We start from the raw sequence: 18,694 nt of genomic DNA, 5'->3' as shown, positions 1-18,694 counted from the left end.
TGTACATATTGCTAAATAATAACAGTGTGTGGTTCCCTTTTCAGTTACGCTGACTTTTGGCCTGCGCCACTGTCCACAGGTGGGAAGGACGAAAGAAAGGAAATTTAATCTAACTCCTTGTTTGCATATCACAAAGCACAACGGGCGGCTTCCAACGACACACTTTCTATAGTTTCCCCTGGGCATTGAGCAAACACAGAGCGGAATACAGTATATTCATTAAACTCAATATCTGTAGGGTCAACATTTTCAAAAACACATCTCCTCAGTCTTCTATATCTCTGCTGGGTTTCTACAGTGCATCCTTCTTTTGGTATGCTCTGTAATTGTTTTTAATCAAATCCTCAAAACTTTGGTGAATTTTTGGTACATTTTCCTGCATTTATTATTCGTTCTTTCTCCCTGTGCTGTATCCCGTTGCTACCAGTCGTTTCATGAGAACATTATACTGTATTAAAGCTAAATATATATTTTTAATGTGCTGCTTCACTATTGCATTCTCTGTGTAACATGTCTCCTCCATAATATTAAAATGCTATGTGACGTCCCTTAAAATGAGTAAAAACAATAAATCGTGTGTTTCTTTCTTTCCTTCTTTCTTCTCCCTGACACCTCACTGTTTGTGTTTACAGTCACTCCCACTTAAAGCACGGTGCTTGCTATGAGCACATTTAAATGCCTCTGCAGCTAGATAGCTAATCCCTGTTGTGGATTGGCCCAGTTAGTGGTTCCCAGCTTTTGGAAGGGAATGCTAAACTGGGGATGAGGTGGGAGGGGGATGTGGGTATCTCTCTATTTATAATGGTAAACCCGGCCCATGTTTCTGCTGTGCTGATAGATGTTATCTGTGTCAGCCTTTGTTTCTTCCCATCTCTCCTCCTTCTTGTTCCCTAGTGTTGCCTCTGTTTCTCCCTGCACAGTCTGTCTCCTATTCTCTCTCATTCTTATTCCCTGTCTTTCTTCTTCTTCTTCTTCTTCTTCTGTTCCTCGTCTCGCTCCTCCCTCCTCTTTCAATCCGATGCCCAGATGCAGAGAAGGCAGCTGTGTTTTTCTCAAAGTGTGCCCGGTTGAAACCACTGTGCCTGGCATCTGCTGTTGGCAATTTAAAAAAAAAATAATAACCCACCCCCACTATAGGCATCCATCTCTGTCTTCCCCTCTCCTCTGCTCTCTTGCCATCCCTCTGCCTTTTAATCCTTAGAAATGAGATGAAAGACAACAACGGCCCTTTTAGGGAGGAAAGGGTTAACCAGCTACCGAGCTGCTCTTCCAGCAAGCTCACTAATAACCACCAATTATTGAACTGTACATCAGTCGACAAAAAAACAGCCCTCTCTATGTTAGTCAAGGCTTGTTAGCCCAGAGGTACATAGCTGGGCTAGCTGGCTAACTAATTTCTAAACAAGAGTTGCCCAAATTAGGTCCCTTCAGATTTGTAATACCAACGTTTGCTAGACTTGATATGGAAACCTCCTGATCAAGTTAACAAGCTAAACATGCCGTGTGGCAGCCCATCCCATAACTGTCAACAAAGAGAATGCCAATATAGGCAAGGGATCTCATTTAAAGCAGCGAATCAGACGCAGCCGTGCTTTGTACTAAGGTGGAAGCCCTCCTGAGACCAAAGCTTTTCTGGCGACGAGGGGAGTGCAGCATCTGACTCTGCCGGGGAAGATGCACCCAAACACGGGGGCTTGAGGGAGATGCAGGCAGGCTGCTGGAGCCGCGGCTGTAATTAGGTGCCCTGAGCTTGACGCCCACACGCCTCCGACGAGACGCCGTCTATCCGTCCCTCCTTCCCTCCCCTCTGCAAATAGGCTCTCAGGTGCCCGGGCTCCGGCACACAGCCGCACGCAGGTGGTCACACACCCATATATTACAGTAAAGTGTGTATGTATACATTTGCACCAACAAGTACACAATAGGACCAAAACACAGAACAAAATTCACACCCAAACTATTACTGACAGCCTGTACAAACATTCACAAATACTTTTTTTTTTTTTTTTTTTCTCAGAGATCATGAAGGGACCGTGTTAGAGGAATGCAAGACTGAAAGGGAATATTGTATTCAAAAACAAATGATGTATTCCAGCACTATTAATCAGACTCAGGTGAAGCTGGGAACCTCTCGTTTTTTTTTTTTTGCTGTACAATAAAACGGGTCGCTGGGTGATGCTGTTGTATGTTCAAGGATGTTTTTTTTTTTGTGTTTTTTTTTTAGAAAGACAGTCAGCCAAAACAGAAAAATATTTTAAAAAAATGTATGCCAATTCAATTTCCACTACGGACTAAAATAGAAACCCCAAAATCGGTCCCGTGCGCGGTATAGAAAAAAAAAAGAAAAAAAAAAGCCAGCTATCTCAACCGCAGAGCCTGTCTCCTCATCTCCCCTGGTCCGTGAGAGCAGAACACACTGGTGCGCTGGCTTTTGACCACGGCAATTTTAATCAGTCTTTTTCACACTTCATTGGGAATTCATCGCCGCCTTCCCCCTTCAAACATTGTTTGGGAGAGTTATCAGCAGCAGGCAGCATATCCGGTAATTATACATGCAAGGTAACGCTGGGAGCTGGGCTGAATATTTCAGCCAAATGCATGTGCTGCTGAGAGGCACTGGAGGGTACAGCTGCTTCATAATTTCTGGGTCTGTAGCGGCCATGATTGAAGAATGGTGTCTGAGGGTTGCATCCAGAAAGTCGTCCTTTGCTGGATGTGATGTGAAGTGGGCTGAAACATGAAGTTTAAAGCAACATGACGTGCATTACAATGAGCTGTTGCATCACAATGGCAAAGGTGTTATTCTTCAATGTATAGTCGCCCCATGAATTAAAAGCAGATTGCTGTGTTACAGACACAAGCACACAGCAGATGGAGAGTGTGAGTGTTTCAGCGCATTGCATATTTGAATGTGTTGCAGAGGCATGGTGAAAACACTACTGGAGACTGGATCGCTAAAGATTTTGATGGTTCAACGTGATTGTTTACTGTGTGAGTAAGAGGCCAGCTGTTAATAGGTTCTGAACACACAGCCAGAGAAAAAGCACATAGACGGACACACACACACACACACACACACACACACACACACACACACACACACACACACACACACACAGAAACCACCAGTCAGACACGAGAGGGTCCTCTGGGGAACATAGCAGCGGAGGCACAACAGTGACTCATCCAAACGGTCACGGAACACACAAACACACACACACACACACACACACACACACACACACACACACACACAAACACACACACACACACACACACGCGCGCGCACACACATCCTCCGTGGCGGCCGGGCTGTCAGATAGCATCACTACCCAGCCTATGGAGCACTGTTGACAGGTGTGGCCCGCCAGTCACGCACACACACACACACCAGCCAGCCACGTCCTCCAACCACTCGCCTGACAGGAAACCACACGTGATAATGTACCCCATTTGGTGACTCTGTGTGTGTGTGTGTGTGTGTGTGTGTGTGTGTGTGTGTGTGTGTGTGCGCGCGAGGATGTGTGTTTGACAGAGAGATGGGAAAAAGAGAGAGGTTGTATGTTTTTTGTCAGAATGCTTGCATGCGTCCGTACTGTCTGTATGTGTGCGTTCTTGGGTTTATCTGCGCGCATACGGTAGCTCGATGTATTTGTTCGGCACATGAAGGCCAATCTGTGCAGTGCAAGTACATGGACATGCCTCTGCAGCTGTGAATACTGTGCAGAGAGGCAGGGAGACAGCTCAAGCATTGCGGTAAGATCAATAGAATAAGACAGAGCTTGACTAATTCTCTGTCTTATGTGTGTGGGTTATACAGTACGGAGTCTTATGTCACTGCTCGTTTGATGTGTCTTTATGCATTTTTCACCGTGGGAATGGTCCAAGTAGCAACCCACTGTGACGTCATTTATTGGTTCACGAGCTGCCGTTTTGAAACCATCGCCAACGGGTTTTTTTTTTTTTTCTTATTTTTATCGGGAAATGACCATTTTTAGACAAGCTGGGGAGGAGTGAGGGTTGCATCTGACAGAGAACCTGAGAAAACTATGCCAACCCACCTATACCAAGCAACCTGACTTCACCTCAGGCTTGTCAATCAAACCAGACATGCCCCCAAACATACATCTCTTTCAGGTCTAATATTAAACTATTTATGGAGGTATTTTCAGGAGAACCACCATAACACTGATTAGAAGGAGTGAATTTAGCTAATGACATCATAACGATTTGTGGAGGAAAAAAAAAAAAAAAAAATTTAAAAAAAGCTTTTTGAATGCGAGTCTTTTGGAGCCAGCCCATAGTGACTATCAGTTCTATTGCAGTTTGAGGGCACTCCCGCATTGGCTTCACTTTTCAGACCCAGAGGCTGCATCCATTTTTACAAACAGTCAGTGCGGTAGAAACAGCGGAGGCACTGACATTCATCAACTTGCAAAGATACGGCTACAAGCTTGAGTGCACAGGAGTGAAACACATGAGACCCGCGCACCCGTGAGTGCATTTCTTCAAGTGTGTGTGAATGAACATTTCAGAATGGAGCACCCTTCACACACAAACTCAGCCTGCCGCCCAGAGGTACAGAGCTCTACCCGGTTACCAAACTCACAGGAAACATGACGAGGTGTTCTGTGACAAAAGCAGCACGCAAAGCCTTCAGCAGCAAAACCACCGAGACCTGTGCACCTGCATACGTGGCGGAAGTGTGCGAATGAGCTTTCTGCCTGTGTTACTACTCACCGCTCGGTCTTAATTAGAGGGCCATATGTTTGACATGTGAAACGATCTTACTCTTGCTGGAGGAGAACAAAAAAAAAAACGCACACAAAGCACGTGCGATCCATTCAAACATGTGAACAGACGGACAAGCACGCTCGCACATGCATACGAGCGTCCACACACCAACAATAGCCACTCACACCCGGGCACATTAAGGCACGTCGCTCAGAGCACACCCACACCCACAGACGTATACAACCTACTCTCTTGCCTCTAAGCAGCCTAGTCCAGTTACTACAAAGCCCACTAAGAGCTCGAGCAGATCAAATAATCGTGCCTTCCATCTGTTTCCATTTCTTGACATTAGCTTGTGAAGGCGCCCTACAGATCCCGTTAAGAAGCGCTGCAGCCATGGGTAAAATAATTATTTCTCTCTCAACCCCCTGCTCCTCATTATCTCCATCCAAAACCGATTCAATGACAGGGAGTACATACGAGCCAAGTGGATGTTCGGGCCTTATACTGTTCTGTAAAGTCTTCTTGCTGCGATACTATTCAGGGCTAGCTATGTAATGGGCTTTTAACAGCATGTGAATAGTTGTTTTGATGTTATGAAATACACTTTAGCTCAGATATGCCATGTCCGGAATATGTTTTTTTTTTTTTTGTTTGTAATCTTTTTGATTTTGCCTGCCGCCTTGTAGCAACGAATCTTTTTACATTGCTATAATTTATATCCTGGGTTGAGCATTTTCTATTAATTCAATCAACCAAGTCAGGCTTGCACTCAGAAATGACGCACAGTTGATATGAGTGACTGAAACAGATATACTGCACAAACTGTGGGATGAAAATGAAAAAGTGACAAATGATAACATCACCATCGTCCTCATACAGTGAGGTGGGAAGTTGAGATTCAGCCTGTGAGAGTATGTGCCATCTCGCCATTGAGCTTCGGAAGGGGGGGAATGTTTGGTCTCTGTTATGCAAGATGGAAATGAGTTTGCCACGCTTTGCTGTAGCCAAGCTATTTTGGAACGGCTCACATCGGAAAACGCTGGGCCGAGCAGGAAAATTAGGTCACTTACACGAGCAGGGCAGTTCCGTCTTTCGGGGCGCGTGCGGCGGTGAGGGCTAAGACTAAAGAACTAAAAAGTGTCGCACTATTTATTCATGGCAGGAGGTACACAGATTTGAGGAAAATGAACAAGATGCGGGGAGGTGGGGTGGGGGGGGGGGGGGGGGGGGCTTCACAGAGGCAAAGCAAAGAAGCGTTTTATCAAAGACCTGGCAGTGACCTGAATAGATTGCAGCAATGGAATGGAAGCGAGAATCCAGCCCTGAGTGCATGGCTTCAAATTTCTCCTGCATTTTGTAGCAGATCACACTACACACAATGACTTTCTTGTCTGTATGCGGAGACCGATGCTGACACGGAGGGCCTGATTCATTATGCATGGGACTGTGGGGTGCAATTGGTGAGAGAGGATGAGAAACAATGGCATCCTCCTTGTTAACAGTAAATATGTGATCCATCCCGCTCGTTACCCACTGAACTGAGATGAAGAGGAGAACATCCCCCCCCCCACCCTCATTTCCCTCCCCTCCCCTCCCCATCCACTAGGACAGGAAAAAAAAAATCCTGTTACGGAGATCAGGACAACAATACAACAATGAAACAGAGATGCACTGCAGTCGGAGCCAGAGCAAGAGGATCGACAGAGGGGGATGAGAGACACAAGATATTTTGGGGAAAGACAGGCGAAGGAGGAGCTGGAGAGGGTATGTGTGCGCAGACACAGACAAGAGAGAGACAGGCTAAGATAAAGGGAAGTGACAGAGGGAGCAGAGGAAGGACAGACGGGGAAAGGGTACATGAGGAGAGATGGATCAACTAGAGCCGTGTGTGTGTGTGTGTGTGTGTGTGCGCGCGCGTGTGTGTGTGTTAGGGGAAGTTAGAAGGAAGGCCCAGAGGTGCCTTGTCAGCGGTTTCAGGGGGCCGTGTCTGAGGAGGCCTGCAGGTGGCAGGTGGATATGCCCTAGTTTAAGGAGTGGTGTCTCAATACTAACACACTCACACCTACACACACACACACACACAGATATATCGCAGACATGTTGCATAAAGCATATAGACAAACACACAAAGACATGAGGTCCATGAGATGGAGCACATGCGGATAACAGTAATTAGTCCTTTCTTTTATTATTCCTCTTAGAATACTTTTAAGTGCAATTAAAAGCTGTATTTATCGTTTTCAGCATACCATTGTTACAAGTAAATATATATATTGTTATTAAATGGCTTTACTGTTATAAATGACTGACTTCAAATCTCATTGTTCTTCATGTAAATGCCTTGAAGCAACAACAAACAAAATGTCCCTCTCTGTGATGACACGCCGATATTGTATTCTGCTGCCTGCAGGTGATAGGTTCACTGATAACTGAGCCTCATTGACAAGATGTCACTCTACAAATGGGCTCCAAAAAAACTGGACTCCAAAAGAAAGTAATTGATTCAAATCAAATGCACACGTTAGACACCCAGATTATTGGGAGTAAAACGGCCTTTTCATTTCAAAGGATTGCAGTGAGGGCTCTTGCTTTTTTGCTCACAAATCTTTCTGTATCTGAGTTTGATTTTTGGAGCTAGTCAAAGCTAGACATAAGCACTGAGCGGTCAAAATTGAATCCAAATCATTGTTTCCCCAAACAAAAGCGGCATGTTAACGAAAACAAAGCAATTGATCTGCGCTGTGTTTTCCGGGCGTATTTGTGGAAGTGTGTGTCAATATTTACGCATCTATGTCTGTTTATGTTCCAACTGTCGCAAGCGTTTGCCTGAACTTGCATATTTGCATGCGTGTGTACACATACTCTTGTCCCCATCCTCAGATTTGGTACCGCATGTGTGTGTGTGTGTGTGTGTGTGTGCGCGCGTGTGTTCGATGAGCCGTCAGTCCTAAAGAGGGGTTGTGCTGCTGTCATGCAATGACACCTCTCATTTGCTGCTGTCCTGTGAAGCGAAGCTGAAGGCAGAGGTCAGGCCACCCTCACTGAGATGCTGCGACTCGGAGCACATCATGTCTGCCTGCCTGTCTCCCAACGCTGTGGTACGGGCATCAGCCAGGCACACACACACACACACACACACACACACACACACACACACACACACACACACACACACACACACGCAAATATACCGTAGCTATTACGTACACAGGAAAAATAATGGCATGCAGCTTTAAATTGACTGTGCATTCATTCTAACCTGCGCATTAGTACGTCTGTGGAAAAAGAGGAAGCAGGCTGAAGTGTGCATATGAGGAAACCTGTAATATGCCTGCTCAATGCAACACTACACTGAATAATCAACTCCTTTATCAACACCTCCCCCTCCTTGCTCCTGTCCATTCGTCTCGACCGGTGTCACATGCCGTCATCAATTACCCATTAGACAGTGTAATATTCACCCAATATTGCCAGTGTGTGACTGGGAGATTTTAGAGTGATCAAAACCGACAAATCTGATTTACAGAGCGAGCACAAATAAGGAGATTGTGCCCTCCCTGATTGCCCTGTTGAATAATGGATGCGTGTTTAGTAATCATTTTCCAATATCTTGCCACCTCCCCAAAGACTGACCTAGTCCTCTCCCCCCACCTTTTTATTCATTTTTCCTTCCTTCCTTTCTTTCTTTCTTTCTTTCTTCCTTTCTTCCTTCCTTTCTCCTCTTTCTTTCTTTCTTTCTTTCTTTCTTTCTTTCTTTCTTTCTTTCTTTCTGTCCCCATTCCCTCCTGCATATGCCAGATCCCTCACAACAATCCAAAAGTGATACTTACAGTTATGTATCTGGTCCAAACCAAACTCTTTGACCCAAACAATCTGGGGGGACTTACTTCACTTTCAGTAATGATGCTACAGTGATGGCATGCACTGAGAGCCTATCCCAGCTCACTTTTGGGCAAAGGCAGGGTGCACCCTGGACAGGTCGCCAGTCTATTACAGGGCCAACACATGGAGACAGATGGAAACAAAGACCATTCACACTCTCATTCACCTCTTAAGGCCAATTTGTAGAATTACCAATTAACCTGACATGCATGTCTTTGAACGGTGGGAGGGAAGCCTGAGTACCCAGCGAGAACCCACGGGAGAACATACAAAACTCCACGCAGAAAGGCCCCCGGCCAGGATCGAAACCAGAACCTCCTCGCTGTGAGGCGACAGTGCTAACCACTGCACCACTGTGCTGCCCAGACAGGAAGATATTTATGAATATGACTAAAATGACTCAAAATGCAATTTGGAGTTTGGGGCGTTTTAGTATCCTAAGTACATCTGAAAATCACCGTTGTGGAGAGCTGTGCGGTTTAACAATCACGGAGAGGGAGCTGGTTGGGAATCAGACGTGTTTGACCTCCAGCAGCCGACAGCTGAGCTGTTTATAGGAGAGTAAGACCGTGTAAACTACATTCTCACTTGTTTTGGTGACTCTATCTTCGGGTCATAGAGTTTTGTTAGCAGTTGTGTTGTAGAGCACGGACTCCGCCATTTGATCGGTCTTGATCGTTTTAGGCAAAACTATTTAGCTGCGGTGTGCAGGCCGACGTGCAAAAGGTAAACCAGCTTTTTCATGTCCACAATAATACAACGTACGATCCTGCCCACTTACTTTCAAAAGGCGCAGTGACGAATCTTGGGAGCTCCTAAAATGATATGCTGCTGGCGCCCCTAAATGAAAAAAGTTTGACTCCGCACCTGTCGTTGCACACGCTGCAATAACTGCGTGTTCGCAAGAAGCCTTTCTGCATGCAGGCCTCCAACTACCATCTATTGACACCTCGTTTAGGGAACATCAGAAAACTGTAGCGTCTATTGACATTCTGCTTGTAAGGCATTTAGGGGACATCTGTAGATTGTAGCTACAGAAAATAATCTGTAAACTAAACTACAGGAATCCCTATGTCCACATCAGCCACAGGTTGCTCCACCCGCCATCACACAGTTATTCTCAACATGTGGGAAACACCGAGATCTCTCAGCAGTGTCTCGGAGTATTAGTATTAAGAGTTCGGTATTAAGGTCATCGAGGCTCCCTGAAAGGTTCTGCTCTCATATCATTAACAACCAAATCTAAATGGAATATCATTGTTGTACTTAAAATATACCAAGGGCCAGTAACACTCTGAACTAAGGGGGCCAGTGGGGAAAAAAATATGTTACGCACTCAGTCAGTCAGTGCATCTTTGAACGGAAGCTGAAAATGGAACTTCAAGTCCACACTTTGATGGATGGGTGGTGTAGCTCATTAAACTAGCTCGAATTAGCATCTAATGTATTTCCTCCTCCCTGACGATTGGTAAGCAGTGTAGAAGGGCCCAGTGCATATAGAAAACATTAGCATACAGAATATTTAGCAGTGGGCACTAAAGATTGAATTGCATCAGTGTGTACCTTCCCATTCTCTCATGGTTTGCTTACGCAACCTTCACTTCAAACTAAATGTCGTACTGAAACTAATTGTAATCGCATAACAAAAACACAAGCAGTCCCAAGGTCAGTGCCTCGATGATATCGTAGCAGCACTCTAAACAGCTGCTCCTGAGCTCTTTGTAATATTCTTCAAGGCACATTTGTGCCTCTAATGGGAAAAGGCCAAACCAGGTTATGAAAATCCTTATTTACAGCTAGCTGCCAGGCTGTGTGAAGTAGGTCACAGCAGCTCCTGAAATGGAACAAACCGCGCTCACACCGTTTAATACTTTTCGTTTTGAATGCTTGCTGCCTTAGAATGATACTGGAGGGAAAGACACAAACGCTGTTTCCACCTCCATAGTAAGAGCGTCTCACCTCCACTGTTAGAAATGTGTCTGCACCCTGTGGGGAAGTCCACTTTTTCCCTGACAAAACAACAAACAAACAAGTGAAAATAGGCAGCCACATCAAATCTGGAGTCTGCAAATATCAGCACGGGGCAGCTGTGAAACTATTAATATTTCTGGAATCATTCCACCAGTTGTATGTCCAAAACAGTTGATCAGCATTTCCTTGATCAATGTCAAACCATGAAAAGATGCAGAGCTGCGCAACCCGCTATTAGGATGCGGCCTTACAGCAAATGATCTAAGTGGCCAACAGACCGGGCAAGTTAATAAAAAAAAAAGCTACTACAGACTAGTCAGGCACTTTATGCTCATCATCATATACTCAGACATTTGCAACTTATACAATATGTCAGACAGTTTTGGATAGGTGTGGGGCCATCGTTGCCCCCTGGGGTGATGGATGCCTGTGGGAGGCTGTTATGCCACAAGGTGAAAATGTCCATTAATCAGCCGCACTTCCTCCACTGCCTTGGCTTTCCCATTACCAGTGCACTCCAAGCAGCCTGATTGGTTTTTAATTGGCCTGCCCGCCAGGAGATAGATCACGTTTTCCCCGAGGAAAGGCGCAAAAGTGTGCGTGTGTGTGTGTGTGTGTGTGTGTGTGTGTGGTGGGGGGCACCCGTGCTATCACTTGAGGAAAACCCACACTGGAATTCGATGTACTCTATGTATTCTATGTGCCTAATTTACAACGCAGGTGGGAAACACGTCAAAAATAATATTACGATGTTTTCCATAAACAAGTAGTTTAACCTTTCTTTGTTCCATTTCAGTAGAAACATGACAGCTACCGATTATACAAGTGATTGTACAACTACATCGCTCAACGTAAGATTGTAACTGGCATATCCAAAATCTACATCCAAATCCCAATCCTGAGGGGGTTTTTTTTCTCATGAGCTGCTGATTCTCCTCTCATTCTGCATTGATTCATTTGAAAGAAATAGACCAAAAGTGTCCCATTGCATTGATTGTATCGTACAATAAACATACAAGATCACAAAACAAAAACTATTTTTTTCCCCATTTACCCGGCCATGCAAAGGAAAGCAATTATACTGTATCCCGATGTGTGAAAGCAAGGGCAGTTGTAGCAGCAATTTCCATAGATATGATTTTGTAATTGTATTAAATTAAACAAATAGTGATGTTTTTGACTAGTTTGTCCCTGTCCAGACTGTAGTACTTTAGTAATTAGATACAGTAGTCTGAAAATGTAACATGGCATTCCGTTTTCCAGTTTACCAGTATTTACAAATCATGAATTTGGGTCTGAGTGATGAATAAACCAGAATTAACAGCCTGCAGAAGCTTGCGCAGCAGGAATGCATGTGTGAAGGACACGGGAGCAGCTACATCTTACACTGAGTAGATGTCAGTATTGACAATGTGTCTGCTCAAATAGATCAATCTCGTCTCCGCCCTAGCCTGACCACGTCATTGAAACTGATTGGAAGTCCACGTCGATTCCCTTTGGTATCTTCACGCAGTTTTCACGAAGATACACGTTCACAGCTCAACCACAGGCTGATCTTTCTGGCCCTTGTTCAAATCACTGAGAGAACGAAAAAAATGTTTGATTCATGAAAAAATATTTAATAATGAATCCCAACTGCTCCGTAACACATTTGTGTTGAACTGGTATTGTAAGGAAAGAATGCACACAGCGGAGCACTTCTGTAGGTGCACCACATGTTATGTTATGTTATGTTATATTATGCAGGTTATGTTCGAAGGCCAGCCTGTAAACCTTTTTTTAGCCTTCACCGCAGTGAGAGAGGGTCATCTGCTCTGTACTGGGAGGCTGGTCCGGAGTAAAGTAGCACAATCTACTGGGAGCTGCATCCAGTAGAACAGAGGCTGCAGATGAGGCTTATTCCGAGAGGCTGGCGACAGTTTCTCAGCGTGTGCAGTAATGCAATTCAAGATAAAGTCATCCTCACCTTTTTGTTGGACGAAAACATTTTATAATTTTACAATTGCTAGTTTTGGTGATAGTTAACATTAAACTACTGTAGCACTGTGTAGTATTGAACAACATTATGATGCAAGGTCTCTTTGATGCACTTAATGTCAGCAGCCGCTTCTTTTACAAATGCAAACGAGAAGCCTCACACAGAGGGCGCATGAGGTCCACACTGTTCACAGCTGATCCTCTCCTCCAGCCACAGAGTTCAGCAAAAAAAAAACACTCTCACTGGCTGCCCACTCAGTTATGTTTGCTGGAATCAATCATTTTTAAATGTAATTCCTTTTTTTTTTTTTTTTTTTAAGAAATCATTGTTATTCAATATGAAAGATAACCTCACCATCATTTGTTGTAAACTTCCCTCAGAATTAAAATGAAACAATATGAATACACACACATATGTACATACAGTACAGGTCAAAATATCCAAGAATGTTTTCTTGCTTATTGTCTTTTTTTGTATCTTATGTCTTATCTTATTTTCAACTTTGTATATAAATGTTTTGCAATTAAAGTGACCAGCAGATCACACAGATGTTGCAGCATAAATGCAGAGTCATGCTTTACCGTACTATATGGCTCAGACATGCTGAGCATAGCGTGTACATGCAGTATCCAGCCTCCATGTTGAGAGGCGCGTTGTTAGCGCGCCACTGCCCCCCCCCTCCCCCCAACCCACCCCTGTCAGTTGCACGAAGGGGATCCCCAGGAGGCTTTTTGCTGTTCATTCATCAGGCTGCTGAGGAGTAAGGGACATACAGTATCTCCCACGCAAGGTTGGAGTAAAGACCCCCATCCATTTGGCTCATTTCATACCTGTTACTGAAATAGCAGCTGTTTTTTTGTCGCATTACAATACTCTAGTTGATCAACAATTTAGAAAAATAACAAAAATGCACAAGAACATACTGAGGATATAGGCAGGGAATAGCTGTCACACGTGACAGTAACCGAGTATAGTGCATCTTGTGACACAGTCCATATTCAGCAATCTCATGAACACCCAATTTCCTCTTCCCTCTAGCTCCGACTCACTAGACTGTTGTGATTATGAGAGGCTGGGTTCTTTTACTTCGACAGAGAGAGAGAGAGAGAGAGAGAGAGAAAGTGAGGATTGGAGGGAGGAAAGGGGGGTTCCCGCAACATTGGTCTCAGTAAGACCCAGGTAGCGTGCTTTCCCTCTATAATTTAATCACATTCAGCTGTCTCCCTGTCCTTGGCTCGCTCAGCAAATCACGTCAGGCACCGGCGGTGGCACAATCGTGCACACACTCCCTCAGCACACCAACACAAGTCTCCCACTAACAAGCAAGACATCTCCTTCCTCTTGCAGCTTAGGGAACATCCTAAGGTACATGGCTTTACTTCATGCCAAGCAGTTTGTCCCGATCGCCTCTACGAAAAGACACAACCCTTTGTGTAAACGACACCACAGGGGACTAAAGGACACTATACTAAACACGAGACCTACCATTCTTACTGTGACAGAAGCTGCAGTGACATTTTTCACATTTTAACTTTGAGATCAGACTGAATCTTTAACCACCAACTTTGCAAAACAAAAATAGATATGTTGACAGAAAGACTTTTACTGCCTCTACATCATGTAGGCATCGTGGCATTGTTACCATTCTGTACAGCATCCCAGGATGTGCTGAAACATTGTCTCCATCATTTGTTGACATGAGAAACATTCATTTTGACACACTTTGGGCAAGGGAGAGGAGACACAAGTAGCTCACTTTGTATCAGAGCTTTGTTTGTCTTGACAGAATGAAGCGTGTTGCAGTACATCTGCCTTCTGCTGTGTGTATACAGTATATGCCACCCACGGGAGCACAACAAAGCACATACAAGAACATCTGCATTGTCTTTTCTTATTCACAAACCGGGAAAAATACAGTTTGTAAAATGAAATGTAGACCGAAGGGAATGGTGCGTGTGTGTGTGTGTGTGTGTGTGTGTGTGTGTGTGTGTGTGTGTGTTTATATGCATGCAAGAGTTTACTGTATTGGAAGTTGGGAACTTAAGCTCTCTTCCAACTTCCAATTCTCTCCTTTCCTCCCCTCACTCTCCACTGCTTCTAATTGTTTTCTGGCAGTCACAGTGACTACCTTCCAGACCTCAGAGTGACAGCAAATAGAACACCTCGCACAGAGAGAGAGCGAGCGATTTTGGCACAAATAAAAGCACTTCAGCAGCAGCAAAATGGAAAAAAAAAAAAAAAAAAAAAAAGAAATCACTGGCATTTGAGGACTTGAGTAAGATAGATAATGATAGTGATAACAAAGTCTTTAACAGCTAAATAAAAGCATGGAGATAAGATATGTCTTCAGCTGAAGTTAGTAGTGCAGGATTATCCTTAGGAGGAGCACAAAACTTGCAAAAGAAACTTTATAACGGGCACTCTTTTTAGAATGCTACTTTTATATATAAAAACTATTTGACATGTTTCTACTTCAGCCACATTCAAGAAGCAAAACATTACTAATTTTCAGTAGGTAAAGCTATTCTACAGTCGAAAGCCATGCAGCAAAAATGTATCAATAGCCTCCCAAGAGCAACACAACTGCAAGTACCATAACATCACTCAAAGTAATCCAACCTAAACAAAAGAACAGTTGAGCGACGAACACAAGAATGGTAAAAACTGTGTAGAAGTAAGACTCAGAACATTTTTCCCCTAAATATTATCTTTATAGATTGTAAATATACCTAATACCTTTAATCAGTGCAAAACCAAGACACAATGCCATAAACAAGTATAAGTTACCTACCAACTGCGGTCTTCCTTTTAAACTTTTCCTCCTGCTTGCCACAACGCGCTTCCTCTCCTAATTTCAGTCTTTCCTTTAGTCTCTCCCTTACTCTTTCCCAATTCACTTACTGTGCTCACTGCAAAGTTCTGCTCTCCTCCTGCATGCAAATCATTTTTACGACTTGAGAGATGACTGGGAATGAAGGAAGGAGGGAGAGCGAAGGGAGAAAGGATGACAGAGGGGTGGAGGAGTGGAGATAATGGTTGGAAGGCAGACGACCAATGGGCCTGGAGCCTAATGGAAAAAGGGAATCAGGACACACCAATGAGGCACAGCCTGGAGAGAGAGAGAGAGAGAGAGAGAGAGAGAGAGAGAGAGAGAGAGAGAGAGAGAGACGAGGAAAGAGCCCAGAGAAGCAGGGATGGCGAGAGCACAGTCGGGAGGAGACGGTGTAACGCAGACCGAGAGAGACACTGAGGGAGAGAGAAAGCACACAGAAACAGCCCAGAGAAACAGAGAGAGAGAGAGAGAGAGGAGAGCTGTGCATAGTGGACGTGCACGATAGGTGGAGAGAGACGAGAATCCCTGGCGAGATGGAGAGACCGCAGATCAGAGACGAGAACAAAAAGAAAGGAAAGCTCACAGAAAGAGAAAAAAGAGAGACAGAAAGAGGAAGGAAGAAAGGCATAGAAGGAAGGAGCTGACTTACCCGGGTACTGCTAGTGGCATCCTTCACACACCGCCTCGCAGACTCCACACACACATACACATGCACCCACCCCAGCGATAGAGGCGCACGCCGCGCTGCCGCTGAGACTAACCAATAGCAAAAACAACAAAGGAGAGGACTGCCAAAGCCGACTGGTATACCCTAAAGCAATTGTTCCTGTGTGTGAGTCTGTGTGTGTGTGTGTGTGTGTGTGTGTGTGTATATTTGTATGTGTGTGTGTCAGGAGGAGAGAGGCTGGGAGTGTGTATGAGCATGTGTTTGTGCTGGGAGGAGAGGGAGAGACAATTGAAGGAAGCTAAAATGCTCTCTCTCCTTTGGTAGTCCTGCAAGCTGAACTGCTTTCCTACCCTCTCTGTCTCTTTTCTCCCTCTATCTGTGTATCTCGCTCTCTCTGTACACTCTGCATGTATGTCCTCCAACACTCAATATGTTCTCTCTCCCTCCCTTGCTCTCTCTGCCTGCTAATGTGCCCTCCCTTCCCCTTCTCCCTCTTATACATTTATTCAGGGCTGCAGACTGTCTGCTCCCAGAGTCAGTTCTTCCCACGGGCCCTGGGTAGAGACGAAGGGAGGGAGGGAGGATGGGAGGGAGGGAGGGAAGCAGGGAGGGAAAGGAAAGAGAATGAGAATGAGAATCGAGAAGGGATGGGGATGATAGTGTGCTATATGGAACATGTGCAGTGCATTTATTTCAAATGGAAAGACACAAATTTGTGCCTTTAAAAAGGCTAAAATGAGCTCCAGTCGTGGCTCAGTGCACATTATTTGGCCTGGGATCATTCAGAGAGCTGAGAGAGAGAGACACAGGATGCAAACTTAAAGGAAGTCGCTGGCTGATCGCTGGCATGCTGTTAATTAACGACCCCCCCCCCCCCACACACACACACACACACACACACCCCACCGCCACCCCACCCCCCCCCCACCCCCCACATCTCAGGCTTCGAGGCTGGCTGAGCACCAGAATTAAAGTGTGGAGAAGATGAATGAGTATTGAAACAGGCTAGCTGGAGCCATGTGTTCAGTGATGAGTCCTGCTCCCAAACAGGAGACAGTGTTTACAATATAATCATGCTTGAACCATAAAGAGGGTGACATTCATGTGCACTCTTGTGTGAATGAAAATGGGAATAACAACGTGATGATTGCCATATTTACCCAGATATGCAAACACAGAGAATGCTAATTTGATCCCTGAGACATCATCATAATTAGATTATAAATTAGGTTCATTTCTTACCGGACAAGAGGTGCTAATTCGTTCATTTTTCCCCAGTCGGATCGACTCAGCTGAAAATGCAGCATCCCTCCTGTAGGGCAAAAGAGAAGATTGGGGACTTCTCAAAAGACAGACAAGCAATAACATTTTCAAATATATTCACGTTTCCACATAAATATTCAGAATAGTATTCAAAGACACGGGCTCATATTCTACTCCTCAAATCAGAAGTAAATGTATATGATACTTTGATATTTTGATCTCCCGTGAAATAGTAAACAAATCAAATGCCACACAGCAGCATTTTACTGAACCAACAAGCACAGTTCCCTCCAACAATGCTGCCAGGCAGATGAGGAAGGCATGATAAGTACTCTGGTGGGTTGGGACATAGATGCCCTCAGGGCATTCAATATTACCTAATTTAAATTCGTATTTGGCTATGTTAATGCCAATCAAGCACAATTAATTAACCGTATATTCCTAAACAAATAAACAATGGGGGAGAAATGCGCGCAAAACAAGAAAACGGTTGGCCATTTGAAGAATCATTACCAAATGAAAAATACTAGCCAGAGATCAATGTTTTAAGCAGTTATTGTGTTGTCATACTCTTTCATTTATCAGGATAGAACCAGAACAATCACTAATACAGCAGTGTGTCACGATCAGAATATGAAACTACTTTACTGTTATTTGAAAATCATCGCACATATCCGAGCTACAAAAGAGGAGAGAACAATCCCTTCACTTACAGCGTTGTGTTGAGCTAAGATGACAGAAACGAACACGTTTACTGCAGTAACTCAGCGTAACTCTCGGCCACTCGCGTCAGATTTGCATACGCATCAGGGGGCGGGGCCAGTCTAATATGACCGTAGACTGTACAGTCTACCACTTTGATGTGGCAAGTGCCACACACACACACACAAAGGCAACACCAACAGTATATTAACATCAACTCACACAACACCTAACAACTTGTAACTGCTTGTATTGACTGCTCTTATTGTTATTGACTGCTCTTGTTGTCTTTGTGTTATTCCCTTAGCGGATTGTCTTTTTGTGTTGCAATTAATACAAAATTATTTAAAAAAAAAAAAAAAAAACAATAATGTGGCAAATGCCGTCAGCATACAGTTCGTACCAGTGGCAAAGGAGCGGCGTGCCTCCAGGGATAGGTACATACCTCTGAAGGAGTTGGCACACCAACAGGCACTTTTCGATCTCGGCGCTACTGCTCTGAATATCTAGAAAGGGCATTTTCACAGTGGAGCAACATGGGCTATATTACTTTTTCACAAACAAAATAATTAACCAACTTTTACGAGTAGAAGTAACTGAGGGCTCACGTTTGGTTACTGTGTCTCTTAAGTCAACTCGGTTCACTTTTAGAAATTTTAAT

The 18,694-nt window shown here is 44.4% G+C and overlaps 1 protein-coding gene across 5 annotated transcripts in view; it reads right to left on the bottom strand.

Annotated features, from left to right (window-relative positions):
* The window catches only part of myt1lb (myelin transcription factor 1-like, b), a 99,332-nt gene extending 82,839 nt beyond the window's left edge, over positions 1 to 16,493 (bottom strand). The window contains exon 1 of one of the 5 annotated variants that reach the window (XR_011178851.1): positions 15,360 to 15,740. The gene's annotated coding sequence lies outside the window, so the exon portion shown is untranslated. Of the gene's footprint in view, positions 1 to 15,359; positions 15,741 to 16,050 lie in introns of those variants that run through there. The other 4 variants (XM_069160887.1, XM_069160886.1, XM_069160888.1 and 1 more) reach the window with 4 other exon arrangements.
* Between the last annotated feature and the right edge of the window lie 2,201 nt (positions 16,494 to 18,694).

The sequence above is a fragment of the Embiotoca jacksoni genome, unplaced genomic scaffold (assembly GCF_022577435.1).
Source record: "Embiotoca jacksoni isolate LCO1_2020_lvr unplaced genomic scaffold, fEmbJac1.0.p SCAF_27, whole genome shotgun sequence".
Taxonomy (NCBI): Eukaryota; Metazoa; Chordata; class Actinopteri; family Embiotocidae; genus Embiotoca; species Embiotoca jacksoni.
Note: the sequence above shows the minus strand (reverse complement) of the source record. Positions and strands in the feature narration are given on the sequence as shown.